Source organism: Phaseolus vulgaris, chromosome 4, assembly GCF_000499845.2.
Source record: "Phaseolus vulgaris cultivar G19833 chromosome 4, P. vulgaris v2.0, whole genome shotgun sequence".
NCBI lineage: Eukaryota > Viridiplantae > Streptophyta > Magnoliopsida > Fabales > Fabaceae > Phaseolus > Phaseolus vulgaris.
The window spans coordinates 8,249,459-8,266,704 of record NC_023756.2 but is presented as its reverse complement, the minus strand read 5'-3'; the positions used below and the strand labels follow the sequence as shown (position 1 = coordinate 8,266,704).

Here is a 17,246-nt window from a genome sequence, read left to right as displayed (position 1 = left end):
AACCAAATAAATAATGCATTTTTTCTACCATAGAATGCGAGAGAAATTTATAAAAATATATTAATATTTATGATCAACCTATCTATGATCTAAAATCTAAATTATTCTGTGAAAAAATAGTAACATGAGAGGCTTTATAAAATTTAATAAGAAAATCGATTCCCACATAACAACGAAAGTTTTTGGTATTTCAGATGAGTGTTCAACATCGACAGTAGACTATTTTGCAGTACCTTTTTGAAATGTACAAGAATAAATTGGTTTGACTTCATAATACAAAAGATTATTTTTTTCCTCTATTAACAATAAGTTTGTTCTTTTTTTTTTATGCCTTGTTTTTTCTATAAATTTTTGCTTTTTTATTTACTGTTTTTACTGGATTTGGCATTTGAGTCATTTGAGATGGTGAACCCAAGTATTCAAGAATGACTAGTTTTTGTCTCGAAGGATTGTCGAACTTTACTGATAAAGTCGAGTGAGGATTCATCTGGAAAAAAACTCTCTGACGCAAGTTATTAAGAGTATAAATATCCAAATAATAAGTAAGTGTCAAAGTATAAGTGAGTGAAAAATACTCCTTGTGATTGTATTTATTGATTCAAAGAGTTGTGATGTCACTACAAGAAAATCAACAAATAAAAACTAATTTAGAGATAAAGATTAATTAGTTGTTATATTGAATAAATTAAATATTATTTTAAAGACTAAAAAAAGTATTAATATCTAAATTATTTTTTATTATTAATAACTAGTTTCTAAATTGATATCTAATTAGCTACTAATTCTAAATAATTGGTAACTAAAACACCTACATAACTAATTAGATACCATTTTAAAAATTAGTTATCAATCTAAACTAACTTAAATATCAATAATTTTGTAATCTCTAAAATAATATATATATTTTAATCCATATAACAGTTAATTAAAATTAGATTTTACATAATAATTTTCTAATAGTGTGTGTAATAATGACCTTTTCAATATGGTGTCGAGTTTCATGTTGAAGTGATTATAATTACTAAAAACAGATATCAGCATCGTTCATGGTGAACTATGTGATTAATATTCATCTTATTAATGGATATTAATTGCTCCAAATTTTTGGGTTGGATATTAAATTTATAAATTTCTTCTTTATATGATTCCTCTATTTACTTTTGAAATAAGAGAATGTTGTTTCATTCTTGCTATTTCTTCTTTCTAGATTCTCATAATGATATTAGATCATATGTAAAAATTGTTTGTTCTAATACATGTTACAGTTTAAATTCAGTTTATGCATTTATTATAATTTGTCGACCGTCTAAATCTATATATACAAATAGATACAAGTAGATGGTTTAAATTAATACATCTTATAATTTGAATTGAATTAAGTGCCTTCATAATGTTATAATTTGTCTATTATTTTAGTTTTATAAATACATTTTTCCTATTGAAAAAAATAATCTATTACTAGTTAAGTAAAAAAATATTTAAAGTATTTTAGCTTAATGTGAGCTCAAATTTAAAATCTTATTTATTGATAAAATCTATTTAAGTTTTAAATTAGTTATGAAATTTGATAAAATTTTCGTAAGTTAATCAATTATGGATCTTGACATTGTGGAGTTTTCGTTGCGCGATAAATTTTTTAGTAACTTAGAATGAAGATATTTAATTTTTCTGGATATTTTAAGAAGATTTATTACTGAATAATTGTTTTATTTGAAAATATATTTAGTTGAGAGTAAAATTAATTTGGAATAAGTTCAACCGTTTTTTTTATAAGAAGTTTATAAAAACAACTTAAAACATATGTAATTGAGAGAATCAGACAATAGATTTATAATGATTCACTCTTATACTCTTATCCCAAGAGTTACACCCAGTCCCCATAAATAACTGGGTATTCTACTATATAATCAACCACAGATTACAACCACATAGACACCAAATAAGTGATTTTGAACCCCTCAAGAACACACACTTCCTTTGGCAATACAACACACCACAGATCAAAACAACCTATGACTCTGTGAATCACAGTTCTTTACAAAAATGCATATCAAGAGAGAATAAGAAATGATCACATCTAATACAGATTGAATCACAAAAGATTGCACAACAGTCTTATTCCACTCTTAGCAAGTTCAATCAAAGCTTGATGTAAATCTTGAAGAAAAACTTATTTCAAAAGATTAATCTCAGATCATTACTACCAGGAACGTAAAACAAACTATTTAAACTCCAAAAGGCAGTTAAAAACATTTAACGAAGAAGCCAAATCAGTTTTGAAACAATTAAAACAGATTTACCAAACTTAACAAATTTTGTTAAGGATTTTCAAAAAGCAATTAGTTGAATTTTCGAAACAACCGATTGAATTGGCTTGATAACAAAGTCAACCAATTTAAGCTTTGTCAAACATGTTTCAAAAACACTAAGTAACAAACAACCGATTGAAACGATAAAACAACTAGTTTGTTTATCACTTCTTTGTAAAATACTCTTTTTTTTTTCAAAAGGATTTGATTTAAACCAACTTTGAATCCTAACTAAGAGTGGATTTACTATTCAAACTACTCAGAACCACACACACAAGCTACATCCAACCTTCAAGCGATCCATAGAGATTTGGAGACATCAATGTCTTGTTCAACAAATTGTCCCATTAAAAATGAACTTGTGACCTTGGCTATGATACCACTTTTTGGATTGAACACTTATATTCGGGCTAGAAGTTATAACTAATAGTCAAAGTGTAAATATTTGTACTTAAAAAAATAACAACTTAAGTGTCATGTTTGATAATGATTTGAGTCACCTGGTCTTCACCACGTGACAATTAATGCTACCTAACTCAACGGTTGTGATAGAAACCATCTTTGGAAACTGAGTCAACTTGCTTCTATAGTAGACACCCTTGCAATGACAAAATGTGTCTTGTGAGTTTTACATCTTAGTTTGTCTACTAATAAACGTTCATCTTAGAATTTCAATTTGTTTCATATACCTATTTGTACTAGTGTTTAGTATTCTCATACAAGGCTTTTCCTACTCTTTAAGTACTGCATGTTCTCCTTAATGTTTGTTTGTTGAATGTGTCTGATCTTCACTCACTTATGTATGATGCTTTTTATAGTCTTCATCTAGTATTTATATAGGTTTAACGCTTGAATAGACTTGTGTTTAATGTTATTTTGAATTACATGATTCTCCAGTCTTATACATTTATAGGACATGTTACATATTAAGTCACATTTTTAAACACATCAACCTATAATATTATTTGTTATTATCAAAATTACAAATTTATTTTAAAAAAAACTTTTTTAGATTTAAATTTTGTCTAATCAAACAAATCATTGTTTAACACATATTTTAAAACACAGTAAGTTAAATAATATTGTAAAATTTGTTATGCTCTCTAAAAATATAAGATACTCTAACTTTGCTTTTATAATTTAAAATAAAAACATTTAATTTTTTAAAATCAATTATTTTAATTTAAACATATAAATTAAAAATTCAATTGCTCACTCATAAGATCCAAAATTATATATTTATCAAACTATACAATTAAAACAAATTTAATCATAGACAGATAAAATGTCTCAATTATGTTATCTAAAGTAACAACTTTTTAGCCATAAAAAGGGCATTTGGTCTAGTGGTATGATTCTCGCTTAGGGTGCGAGAGGTCCCGAGTTCAATTCTCGGAATGCCCCAATTAATTTTTATTTTAAATTAGCAAAGGGTTAAGCTATAAAACTTTAAAATGAAAATCATTTTTATGTTTTTTTGTTCTTTATTTATGAGTTACCTTACCAATATACCTGCTTAACATGATGCAAGAGAGAGGATAATAAACAAGTGGTATCCAATAATTGACTTAGTTATTTTGGGAACATTAAGAAAAAAAAAACAATTTTTTTAACAAGTTATAGGTTGTAACTATTATGTATGAAAATACTTTGTTTTAAATATAATATGCTGAATTTAATTTATAAATTTTAAAACTAAATTATCTTTGACTAAATTCTCATAATAAATAAACACTTTTTATAATTAAACTACGTTAAGTATTTTATAATATATATTAAGAATAATAATGTTTTAAAAATAAATTTGAATATAATAAGAATAAAATATACCCGCACAAAATATAATTCTTTTAAAAGCTTCTGATAAGGTAAACGTTTTGATTCCTGTCAAAGGATACGCAATTTGAAAAGAGAAGTATGATATGCCGTAGAACACAATTATATTGAAGTTGAAATGTTTCATTGTTCGAGGGAAGAAAAATATTTTATTCCAGTCAAATATAAAATTAATTATTATAATTTTAAAATGGTATATTAAATTTAATTAATTATGTGATGTCTCTAGAGGATGAGGCATTAGACTCTGTTAATCAACTGTCTACCACTTATAAGAGAAGGTCATTATAAGAGAAGGTCAAAATGTGCAGATTTTGACTCCAATTATTAGCTTAATCATGATAAGAGAGGAGAATGATAAACATACACAAAGGTTTATATATGTTGATCTCAACTGATGAGATAGACAATTAAAAACCTAGAAGTTTCTAGAAGGCTATAGAAGGTTTAGAAGGTTGACAATGGTAAGTTGTCATGGATGAAGAAATTGAGCCTCTAAAGAAGAACTACACATGGACACTTGTTGATCTACCAAGAAATCAAAAGGTGGTAGGATGCAAGTCGGTGTTCATGAAGAAGGAGGGAATATCGGGTGTGGAGGGTCAAAGATTCAAGGCTAGAATGGTGGTGGAAGGTTTTACACAGGTGGAGAGAGTTAACTATAATGAGATACTCTTAGTTGTGGTAAAAAAAATGTTCCATAAGGATTTTAATGTCTATTGTTAACCAACACAATCTGGTGTTATAACATTTGACGTGAAGACAACATTTCTGTATGGTATTCTAGAGGAGACCATCTATATGCAGTAGCCCGAGAGGTTTGTTGAAGCATAAGGGAAGGTCTGTCTCTTGGGAAAATCTTTGTATGGCTTAAAACAGAGTACAAGGAAGTGGTACAAGATATTTGATGACTTTTTAAGGCAGTCAAGGTTCTAAAGGTGTAGTTATGATAACCATGTCTAAATCCTTAAAAGAAAAGAAGAATTTGTGGTGTTCTTACTTTTTTATATGTGGATGATATCCTTATAGCCAACCATTAAAAGAGCTCAAATGAAGATTAAGTTTATAGTTTAAAATGAAGGAACTTGGTCTTGCGAAGCTATATTGGGATGGCGTACAAAGGGATTAGACGATTGAGATACTACATTTATCTCAGCAAGGGTCTTGTAGAAGGTGGTTGAGAGGTTTATTATGCACAAATCTAAACTTGTGGGGAAACCGTTGAGACACCACACAAAATTCTGAGTTGCTCAAGCTCCAATTACTGAGGAGGAAAGAAAGAAGATAAAGACTATCCTGTATGCTAATGGAGATGGTAGCATCATGTATGGGATGATCTGTAGTAGACCAGATATGGCTCACGCAGTTAATGTTGTTAGTACGCACATGGTAGATCCTGGACAAACTCATTAGGAGCAATATTGTTTAGTCTCGTGGATAGATGGTCTACCCTTAATAGAGCTTCTATAAAAGGGTATGTGGACTTTGATTATCCAAGGAGTGCTGATACTAGAAAGTCACTTTTTGGGTGTGTCTTTACCTTGTTTTGTATTGCAGTTTGCTGGAAATCTAGTTTGTAATTATTCGTAGCTTTATCTATTACCTAGGAAGAGTATATCACACTCACATAAGGGGTAAATGAGGCATTGTGGTTGAAGGAGATGATTGGAGAGCTATGTATTGTGAAATACTATGCGACTATTCATTGTGATAGTTAAAACGTCATACATCTAGTTAATTATCATATTTACCACGAGAGGACGAAACACATAAACATTATACTACATTTTGCTAGAGACATTATTGAGTCTGGAGAGGTTAGGATCAAGTAGATAACCTCAGAACAAAATCCAGTATATGTGTATACAAAGTCCCTGCCAAGATCTTAGTTCAGACAATGTCTGGAGCTGGTTAATTTTTCGTTTGAGAAAAAAGGAAGTTGAAGTTGGAAGCTCTTCCATGATTTGGATTCAAGGTGTGATTGACTCTAAATAATGTACAAGAGCTTAGTTAGATAGCTAGACCATTTGATATGATAGAGAATTATACAAGCTAGAAAGTTTAGTATGTGTTTGTTATAATTGTCTTAAGATTTTTTTTTTCTTTTGAATGGTCTTTTGTTACTCCTTCTGTTTTGAGTCTATATATAGAGAGTTTATAAAAGTTCTCGTAATCTTTGTAAAGACACTGTTGTCTGAAAGTTCTTTGCGTATAGACCTTTTGTTATCAATAAAGTGTTTTCTTCAATTTTATTCTTGTTTTCTTGCTTCGTTATTGATGAGAATCTAACAAATGAATAAACAATCATAATAATTTGACTATATATTATAAAAATTATATATATATATATATAATTTAGACAACAATTATAAATTGGAAAAAAATAAATTTTTAAAAATTAAATAAATAATCATAGGAATAAAAAAAATTATCACTTAAGAGATACAAAGTGCAAGTTGATCTTAGTAGTACAAAAGACACTTTAATACGTAAAAAGATTGACACCTAAGGGATATGAACAAGAAAACATACAATGTTCCAAAGTTATGTATCGCATTGTCTAGTTATTCTATCCCTTCAATTATTTATTGTCCAATTGGATATTATAGTCCAAGGTTAGAAGAGTAATTTTGGTATAGGATTTGATGATGTTGTGAGGTTGAATGATAGGATTTGTGTGGTAAGACAAGGGTCTTTTCATTACCACTTGTATGTCTTTGGTCGTAAAGATTTTGTAGAGTTGTTAGTAAGGGTGACAATGCGGGTTGGCCCGCCCCACATAGACTTGCCCCGCACTTGGCTTGCAAAACGTGGGTAGAGGTTGGCCCTCCCCGCATAGAATTTGCGGATTGATTTTTCTAGCCTGCCCTGCATAAGGGTTGGCCTGCGGGCCTACAGGCCAACCCAGGCCAACCCGCATAAGAAATATTTTAAAAAAATAAAATAAAAATAAAAATTTTGAATTTTTTATTTAGATGAATTAGGTAAATGGTCTCATAATATTATTTTCACGAGACATGCGTAGTAAGATGTTATTAAAAATTTCAGAATGTGAAATATATGAGGCTACATGAAGAAAATATGGGGATGCAGAAAAAAATTTCTACATTTTAAAGTTATGCGGGTTATGCAAGCCAACCCGCCCTGCCTCGCACTTGGCCCACGTGGGCTAATGGGTTCAAATAAGCAACCCGCCCCGCGTTTTTTTTAGCAGATCGTGAGTCGACCTGCACGACCCGCCTCACTTTGTCACTCCTAGTTGTTAGAGATTATACATCCTAGATAATTCAAACTTAAGATTGTGTATTTTTATTTTTATTGGTTATGATAAGATCATCTTTAAATATGAGTGGTGGTGGAAGATGTGATTGGAAAAAAGTAGTATAATTAAAGAGTTAAATAAAGCATACCTCATGGATTTTGGTGAAAAATATATTAATAGGTTGATATTGTTTTTTTAAAAGTAGTTTTTGATTATGTTCAATTTGGTTGTAAGGAAGCTCATAAGATTTTATCTTAATTGTTTTTTTTTATTTAAATATATTTTTGAAGTGTGTAACACTTTTTTTAATAAAAGTTAAAATTAATTTTAGTTAGTTGAAATGAATTTGAATTATTTAAAATGTTCTTGATTTAGTCGAGTTTACAAATTATTAAATTTTAGTTTATTTTTTGGTGTGTGTATTCTTTATGTGGTCGAGACATATTGTTTAGAACTTGTATAATTTGTTTCATCTTCAAATTTTCTATAATTTAAAATTGTTAGAAGTCCTTTTAAACGTTTTATGAAAATGACCATGTTTTGGTGGATGTGAGACTCATAAACATTATATACAAGTAGTGTTGTAATTTCACTTTTTTGTGGTTGTTTTTTTTATAGTTGAATTCAATAATCAAAAGAAAAAACCAATAATTTTAGTATATTATTTTCTGAAAATACCGAGAAATCTAAGTGCCTAAAATGCCAAAGAAAAATTCAGAAAAAAAGAAAAGAAAAGAAAGAACGTTTAAAGATTAGTTGGAAAACTAGTTAAAAATTTCACATGTCTCACGGATAGTTTGTCCTAATTTCTTGAAATCTTTTAGCTATTGAATTAATATTGGAATTTCTAAATTGTATCCTTTTTGTGTGTGTGGGTTTTGTCCCATTAATATGTTTGTTTTAGGTAACTTTCATTAGAAATTATAACATGAATCTTATAAGTTAAATTGATTGCTTAATTTTGCATCTTTCAAGTATCCTTTTCTAGATTTTTTTTTTTTGTCTTTTGTTATATCCTTTAGTAATATTTTGGTACAGATTTCTTTTCTTTTTTTATCAATTCTAGACTGTATTTCCAAATTTCTATAAGTTTTTTGTTATAGTTTTCTTTACTAAAAATTTCTATAAATACTTCTTAAATTGGTGTCTCTTTCTCTTGAAAGTAAGTATTCTTGGTTTGAAATTTAAGGCAATTTTAGTGCCCTTTTAAGTATTGTTTTTGAGTGATTTTAGTGACCATTAACTTTTTGAAATTGTTTTGTGTATCAAAGCCTAACCATTTTATGAGTGGAAACACTTAGGATAGTGATTAAGAAATTTTCTACTAACCCATATTCTAGTATTTTGCTTTCAAACTTGGAATTTTAAACTTTCAACTTTTTTTTTTCTTGGAATCTATTTAAAACTAATTCGAAAGTATTTGAAATATGGGTTAGTAAAACAAATTAAAATAAAATCAGATTTGTTTTTTCTAAATAATGTGTGATGCTAAAAATAGAATATTTGGGATTTTCAATTATTTAATGCATTTTTGTTTTTAAAATTTTTTAGAGATATTCACAACATATCAAAAAGATATTTTCAAGATATAATTTGAACAAATTTGTTTAGGAAAAGATAGATTTAAAGATATACGAAAATAAGGTCAAAGAAAGTCAGTTTAAAAACCTAAACTTTTCACAAAATATTCAATTTGAAATATTTCTATTTTTTTTATATAATATCTCTTTGATTGAATGCATTTTTAGTAAATATATATTTACAAGATTTTGTTTAACTATAAACTAAAACTTGTTACACGTTCATCAAATCTTTTATCATGGACAAAACTATAGACACTCAGAGGGTCTACTGTGTACTATAGCTTTCAATAACCAGTAGTAGCTCAGATAAATCATTCAAATCACAAATAAATCATTTAGTTTTTTTTGTTATCATAAAAAACATAAACTCCATATATCATCTTTTGGTCACCAGACCCTCTAATGTAGTATAGATCTTCCATAATATACTTTTTTTTATGATGACAAAAACAACTTTCAGCTTGTGTCTTAGAACATATTTAACCATCAAAGCAACATCAAAACATACCAACTAGAACACACCAATAGTAAGAAATCACAAACATTTCTTATTAATTTCTCTGTATAGAAGTAGCAAAAACATTCTTCTAGAAAGTAAATGTAGGGGGGGAGTTGAAAGGAGTCTTATACTTTTTTTGCAAAGAGCATTAAAGACGTAAGCAAAAACTTTCCTAATTCAATGTTTGATATAATGAGGAATCAATACAATATTCTTGATGAGTTTATTAAAGAAGTTGTTCAAAAAAATGAGTACATCACAAAGTGAAGAACGAAATTCACAAAGAGGATAATGTGATTCAAGTACAATAAGATAAATTAGATCAATATTCCCAAGAATCACAAGTGAAAAAAGATATTCAAAAATTGTTAAAGCATAGTAAATGACAAAGCAATTATTTCCATATTCAACATCCAAGGTAATTGCAATAAAGCAAGTGAAAAATATATGATTGAAGAATCAGTCCCATGCATTAAAGGGTTAACATTCATATCAAAGATCACAAAAGAAATAATTCAAATTGTTACATATGCTCAAAGACGCAGAGAATATAATCAAAGCAAGAGTTAACATATTCAGCGTCTAACGTAATGAAGATGATGAACAATGCATAGAAATGAAGGATACCTGGAGATTACAATATTAATGAATCAATGTTTACATTGGGACTGGAAAAAGAAAAAAATCAAATACAATTGAAGTCCAAGAAGAGAATAATCAATTAAGAGCAAAGATTTCCTTATCCAACATCCAACGACTATGAGAATAAAGAGAAGAATCAAAGTTTCAACTGTCACAATCTAAAACATTATATAATGACCTTGAAGATGATGAACATACACACAAGAATATACAAGCATACAAGATCATCATAGACGATTAAGCGTTCATTGTTTTAGTGTGTATAGTCTTTCTGAGAGAGTACTTCATATTTGTTGCTTAGAGCCCTCAGTTTGTGGAGTGAACCTTATTGTAAATCCTTCACTGTGTAAGGATTACCCTGTGAGCTTTCATTGTTTGCTCTCTGTTTGAGAGTGTTTTTCTCACTTGTTGAGAGGTCTTAGTCTCAGGGAGAGATTAAAACTTGCTTCCTAAAGAGGTGTTCAATACTTGTTTTCTGGAGAGGTGTTCAATACTTGTTACCTGGAGATGTGGAGTATACTTGAGTACCGAGAAAGGTGGAGAATACTTGAGTTGATAAATGCTCTTAAGTAGGTTGCTTAAGGGGACTGGACATAGCCGAAGTTGTGGGTGAACCAGTATAAATTTTGTGCGTACTTTTCTCTTTGTCCTTTATCTTTTAGATATTGCTTCCCCTTTATATTTTCGTAGGTACGAAATTAGAGTTTGTGCTCTATTCAAACCCCTCTTCTAGAGCCAATTGTACCTTTAGAAAGGTCTAGGTCTTCCTATGTTTACATTAGACCTTTCTTTTTGGTAAAATTTCTCTTGTCCTTTTCTTCTATTTGTTCTAGACACTCAGACTTTATGTGTCTAGGTTTGTTTCAGCCAAAACAGGTGTGCTTTCCTTTGGTTTCTCTGGTATACTTTTTGTCCTTTGTAGAGTTCCTTTTCCTTTTACACATCTTTTTAAATTTTTGAGTGATGAACGCAGAATCCTCATAATTTGATTCTGAATCGTCTGATGTATCCTCATTTTCTTCAAAGACTTTAAGAGATTTTGTCTTCTTGGCTTTATTGAATGCTTTTAGGGTGAGGCTTTTGCCTTTGGTAGTTTTATCATCTCCTTGGAGAACCTTATCATGAATTATTAGAATGTCTACCAGTTCTTCCAAGAACATGGCTTCAAGATCTTTTGAATCTTTAAGAGAGTTTCTTGTATTCTCCATTTTGTTGGGAGAGTCCTCATAACTTTGTCATTTATGTCATACTGACTTATGACTGTTCCCGAGGATCTAAAGTTGTTTATGATGGTTTGCAACCTGATTACCATTAACTGGATGGATTCATTTTCTTCAATCCTAAACATCTCATGTTGAGTTTTTAGAAGGGTAAGCATGTTTTGTTTGACCTCTTTAGATCCTTCATAAGATAGTGTGATTGTTTCCCAAATGTCCTTTGTGTTGGCCATGGCATGGACTTTAGATGTTTCCTCTTTAGATAGAGAGCATAATAGAATATGCCTAGGTTTTGCTTTTTGTTGATATATTTCTCTTCCTCTTTCCATGATTATTTATTAGTGAAGTTTCTAATGGAATTGAGTAGATATGAGATACATTTCTTTACAAAAATCAAAAGATCAACATTGTATTCAAGAAAGGATGTCATTTTCAGCATCCATAGATCATACTTCTCTCCCTTGAACAAGGGTGCCCTGTTGATGGCTTGACCTTCAAATTTTATTGAGTTCGTTGTATGATGGTTTTCTCACATTCTGTTAAGATCACCTTTGAGGTTAGCTCTAATACCAACTAAAGGTACAATTGGCTCTAAAAGGGGGGTTGAATAGAGCCTGAACTCAAATTTAGATGTCTACAAAATTAACAAGGCAAAGCAATATCTAAAATATAAGGGATATAAGGGATTATTTATTAGTGAAGTTTCTAATGGAATTGAGTAGTAGATAGGAGATACCTTTTTTTACAAAAATCAAAAGATCAACATTGTATTCAAGAAAGGATGTATTGGTTCCCCCACAACTTGGGTTATGTTCAGTCCCCTTAAGCAACCCGCTTAAGATTCTTTAACAACTCAACTATTCTCCACCTCTCCATATAACAAGTATTATTCACCTCTCTAGATAACAAGCATTGAACATCTCTCCAGACAAATAGTCTTAATCTCCCTTAAGATTAAGATTTCTCACAAGTGAGAAACACTCTCACATAGAGCAAATAGTAAAATCTCACGGATTTATCTTCACATAGTGAAGAATTTACAATATATGGCTTACTCCCAAACAATAAGTACCTTAAATAGCAAATTATAAATATTGAAAGACTATACATTTTGGTATTACCATTATCAATAAAATAATTTTTTGCCTCTACTTATTTCAAAACTTCTACATCTTACCTTTTAAAGAGATGATTTTGTTTCATATATAAATTAATTTTAGTTTATAAAACATTTTATTCATTTTATTTTATTATAGAAGTGTTTTGTAAAAATATTGACAACAAGATCTCAACCCTGCCCATGTCAAAACTTCACAATTTAAATTAAGTGTCCATGTTCTTATTTAAAAGAATCGATTCTATGGATATATTCTAGAATGAAAGTGGCTGGTTAATTAAAGTAACATTTTCTCACGAAATGTCTCAAGAGATATTAGTTTATCTCCTGATTGCTTTTCAATGTTATTTTATTTAAGCAATGTTATTTAATAAAACACATGATTTCTTAAGTAAACACACGTGATATATATAAACAAGTGTTGCTTAAGATTTTTGTTATGTTTTAAAAGGGACACATTAATGAAAAAATATTTAAACTATTTAAAGAATAAGTTGACTTAAGATTCATAAAATTAATTAAGAACTCACATAGCAATGTTATAACATATAACCTTGGAATCAGAATGATTTTTCGTGAGATATTTAAATTTGTAGAACAAGGTATGGTCTAAAAAAACAATTGAAAAAAATTTAAACATTATGGATGTTTTTGGTTAATTATTTAATTAATATGGTAGGTTAACTTAATGATTTTAAATTATTCTTCCAATTAATATAATTATAGTCAGGGGATAAAATATAATGCAAAATCAAACTAAAATATAAAAAAAAAATAGAGTATTAAACTAAATTGTATAATTATTCAAATTTATTTAACTGAATTATAATTTAATTGAATTAAATCAAACTAAACTACTTTGTTGGAACTATAGCTGAATTGATTTAGTTATTATAATATAAATCTGATTTAAAAACACATTTCTAAATATATAAACTATAGTTTAGATAAGTAATTTTGGAACAATTCAATTACTAAACACTAAGCTAAAAAGAAGTTCAGTTTAATTTCTTTAAAAATAATTCAGTTACTATTACATCCAATACAACTTAATTCTTTATCTTTGGGTTAAATTTTCTTAATAATCATGTTAAAAAAATATTAATATCTAAGATAGTTTTTATTATTAACAACCAATTTTTAAATTGGTATCTAATTAGCTATCAAAATTTTAATTACCAACTTTAGAATCTAATTAGTTGGTAATTAAAACTTTGACAAGTAATTAAATATCAATTTATAAACTATTTATTAATAATATAAATTATTTTATATCTCATTATTAGCAATTTTGTTATTCTCTAAAATAGTATCTAATTTATTTAACATAGTAACTAATCAAATTTTGTTTTTGAAACTAGTTTCTATTTAATGCACTATAAGAAAATCATGAAATAGAAACCAATATTAGAAACAAAAAATAATCAGTTGCTATAGTGACTAAATAAATTTTTGGTTTCTTAATTAGTTTCTATTATTGTTAAATGATTTCTATATTGATATCTAATTAACAACCAAGGTTTTTGCTACCAAATTTAGAATCTAAATAATTGCCAATTTAGAAACTATTTAACAATAATAGAAAGTAATTTAGAAACTAATTTTTTTTTAATTCCTAAAATATCTCTAATTTAGTTACTATTGCAACTAATTATTTTGGTCTCTAAAAATTGATTTTTATTTGATGATTTTCTTGTAGTGATGATTTTCTTGTAATATAAAAAAAAATTGATTTTACTAGTGAACATCCATTAATTATATTAAAATTCCATCGGTAAATGAAAAACAAATGACATCAGTGTTGATTTTAGTGGGCAGAAAGATAGAGGAAACCAAATGCTTATTTAATTTGTATGTGTGCATGAGTTTGGCCTATTGACATGATTGTTTATGCATTTCTAAATGATAAAGATTCTGTTATATTTTTCTATCTCATAGGGAACCCTACAGCAAAGACTTGAATGAAAAATGGAGGAAAAGTCCAAAAGAAGAGTACAAGCATACCTTCAAGTTTGGGATTTAGAGTGAGAAAGGACAGAAGACAAGGCTTTAACAAAATGTCCCAAATAGATGTGAACAGGGAGAGCGTATCCTTACTTATCTGCTGTGACAGCTAAAGTTTGTTTCCCCCTCAATCTCCAATGCATTCCCAAGATTCTCTATCTATAACTATACAAAAACCCCTAAAACCCAACCTACCCTACTTTCACATAACTCATCAATTGAAAATGTAACTGTAAGTAAAAGTAAAAAAATAATTTTGAACTACTTTTTAATGATAATAGTGTCATGATCTTTTATGCAGTTTGTTCATAATGTTCCATTGTTAGATTTTTCCCAATGAGTAATGCGCCAGCTTCGGTGGACGATGTTTGGGGAGAGATTTGGATCGCACTAGTTAATGAGGTTTGGAGGCACAAAAATAGGGTTATTTTTAAAGGAAGAGTAGTAGATGTACTGGAAACTTTCGCGTTGGTCCAATTAAAGACTTGGTCTTAGGTTTCATCCAAGTCACACAGTCTGCGTTTTTTTCCTTTTCTGATTAGTGCATAGACCCGATGATTTGTATTATGATGATCTTATGAGATATTTACTTAGTATGTCAGGCGATTTTCTCTGAGTTAAGTTAGGAGTTTCTTGTATAGCCATACATGGGAGTATGTTTACTGGGTGTGATTAAGGTCGTCATTATGTATAAGGATTGAATCACCCTTAAAGTGACTCATATTTATTTATTTTTTATTGTTGATAAAAAAATACAGTTTGTTCATGATTTTTATTATTAATTTTTTTGAAAAAAAGTTCTTAGGAAAAAAGTGGTTTTTTTTTTTAATAAATTACAACTAGTTATGAAGATTTCTTTCAACGGAGAATCCAAAGAAGAGATACTAGGTTTCCATTAAAACCAACCTTTGTTGATAAGTCAGGTTGATTTGTAAGCTAGAATGTCACTCTCCTATAATAATATTTTTAGCATACTCATTGTTTTAAGCAAAGGGCAAGTGGGTTACATTAAAAACAAAGAAAGACCAATGAATATTAACTCAGATCCACCCCATTTAGTATGATCTACTGCATTTTTTTATTTTAGCTTTTCTTTAGTACTGAAAAAAACTAATATATTTTCATAATCAACAAATACAAAAATGAGATCCAAGAAAGATTTATCAATATTTCTTTTGATAATAAAAAATGTACTGAAATGAAGGCAATAAAAAATATTTTAGCATTTGTCATATATGATCTATCATATCAACACTTGAATAAAATATATATATATAGATTCCAGCTATGGTACTGAGAACAATCCTATTTATTTCTACTGTATGTAATTCACCTTTTTCTCTTATTGCTTTACTTGGTAATCTACCTGTCAAAACCAAAAGATTAACCTTTTGAGACATTAATTAAGATCAACTTAAGAGATTGATCTTTTCTTTTCTATCATACCAATTTAAAGTTTTATCTATGTAGTTATGTATTAACTATACAATTAATACTGTCTTAGATAAACTACAAGTCACTGCAACCACACACAAAGCACAACTGACTCAGTCAAGTCAACTGCAGAAGATGAAAATGTGCTGTGCCTTTCCCAGTGCTGTATTCAGTGAAAACAACATATTTTATACATGAATATAGTTAACTGAACAAGAAATCATGCAGCCACCGACTCAAGGAAGAAACTGTTGAAAGAGAAGACAATTTTCTGTGCTTTCTGATAGCTTTTAATGTGTGCTTTGGAATGCAGTGTCACAGTTTCAACACAAACACATATAGAGGCTAAAGTAGAAGGAAGTACTTACCAGAGTTTTCTCACTGAGAAATTTGCATGTTCAAGAAAATCAAATCAAAGGGTATTCAGTTCTCATGTCGAATCAAGGAACTAACAAGCTAGTGGGTGAGAAAATGAGTACATTGACAGAAGATCAGAGAGCACAAAACTGCGCACACACAAAGCCTTTTGGGTATGTTCAACTGTGCTCTCTATCTTCTGTCAACAAACCCTTCAGATGTTCACCACTTCATTCACAATCTCTGCACATATATATACACACACATGTATATATATAAGAGCAAGAAATTAAGATATATAGAAAAGCAACACACTAATTAAGGTATATTCATTTGGATTATAGAAGATGATGAACAACCCCGTATGGCAGGGAAAAAAAAGTAAGGGAATAGAATATATACCTTCACACAAGTTGTTGATGCTCTTCAAGTTTTTTGGTCTCGAAAGAGGAGTGAGGAGTTGAAGAGAACAGTAACTGAATATTAAAAAGTGTTTTTTATCGGAATAGAAGATGGAAGAAACCAGAAAGAGAGATTTTGGCTATGGTAGGAGACACAGTTTAGGTGTTGAAAAAGTAGATGAACAATAGATAATGACAATTCCACAGTGAGATAGGAAAGAGACCATTGAAGAAGATAGGTTTTCAATCAAGTGGTTAGTCTTTAATTTGGACAATGGCTACCATATATAATAACTATGGAAAAACAAAATCAATTATTATACTATTATTTCTTACAAATCTTTACATTTAGGTTTAGATTGGATTAATTATGAGAAAAATAAAACTTTAACATTGAATTTTCATTTATTTAAATTGGTTGATCTTTTAATTCTTTTAGAAATTTGGAACCAAACCAACCTACTAAACATATTGATTTGGATATAGGGATACCCACCTTCAACCTCATCTTTATATTGTAGTAGGTACTATTTTAAATATTAATTAAATAATATTTAAAAAAAATAAAACAAATATTAAAGAAAA

The 17,246-nt window shown here is 28.9% G+C and overlaps 1 long non-coding RNA gene and 1 other non-coding gene across 2 annotated transcripts; one reads left to right on the top strand and one right to left on the bottom strand.

The window, feature by feature from the left end:
* Nucleotides 1–3,641: 3,641 nt before the first annotated feature.
* TRNAP-AGG (transfer RNA proline (anticodon AGG)) lies at nucleotides 3,642–3,713 on the top strand. Its single transcript has one exon. It is a non-coding gene; the product is annotated as a tRNA-Pro (tRNA).
* Nucleotides 3,714–10,100: 6,387 nt separating this feature from the next.
* Nucleotides 10,101–16,917, bottom strand: LOC137837162 (uncharacterized). Its single transcript, XR_011085375.1, has 2 exons — nucleotides 16,663–16,917; nucleotides 10,101–16,503 (listed from the first exon to the last, which is right to left on the bottom strand). It is a non-coding gene; the product is annotated as an uncharacterized lncRNA (long non-coding RNA).
* Between the last annotated feature and the right edge of the window lie 329 nt (nucleotides 16,918–17,246).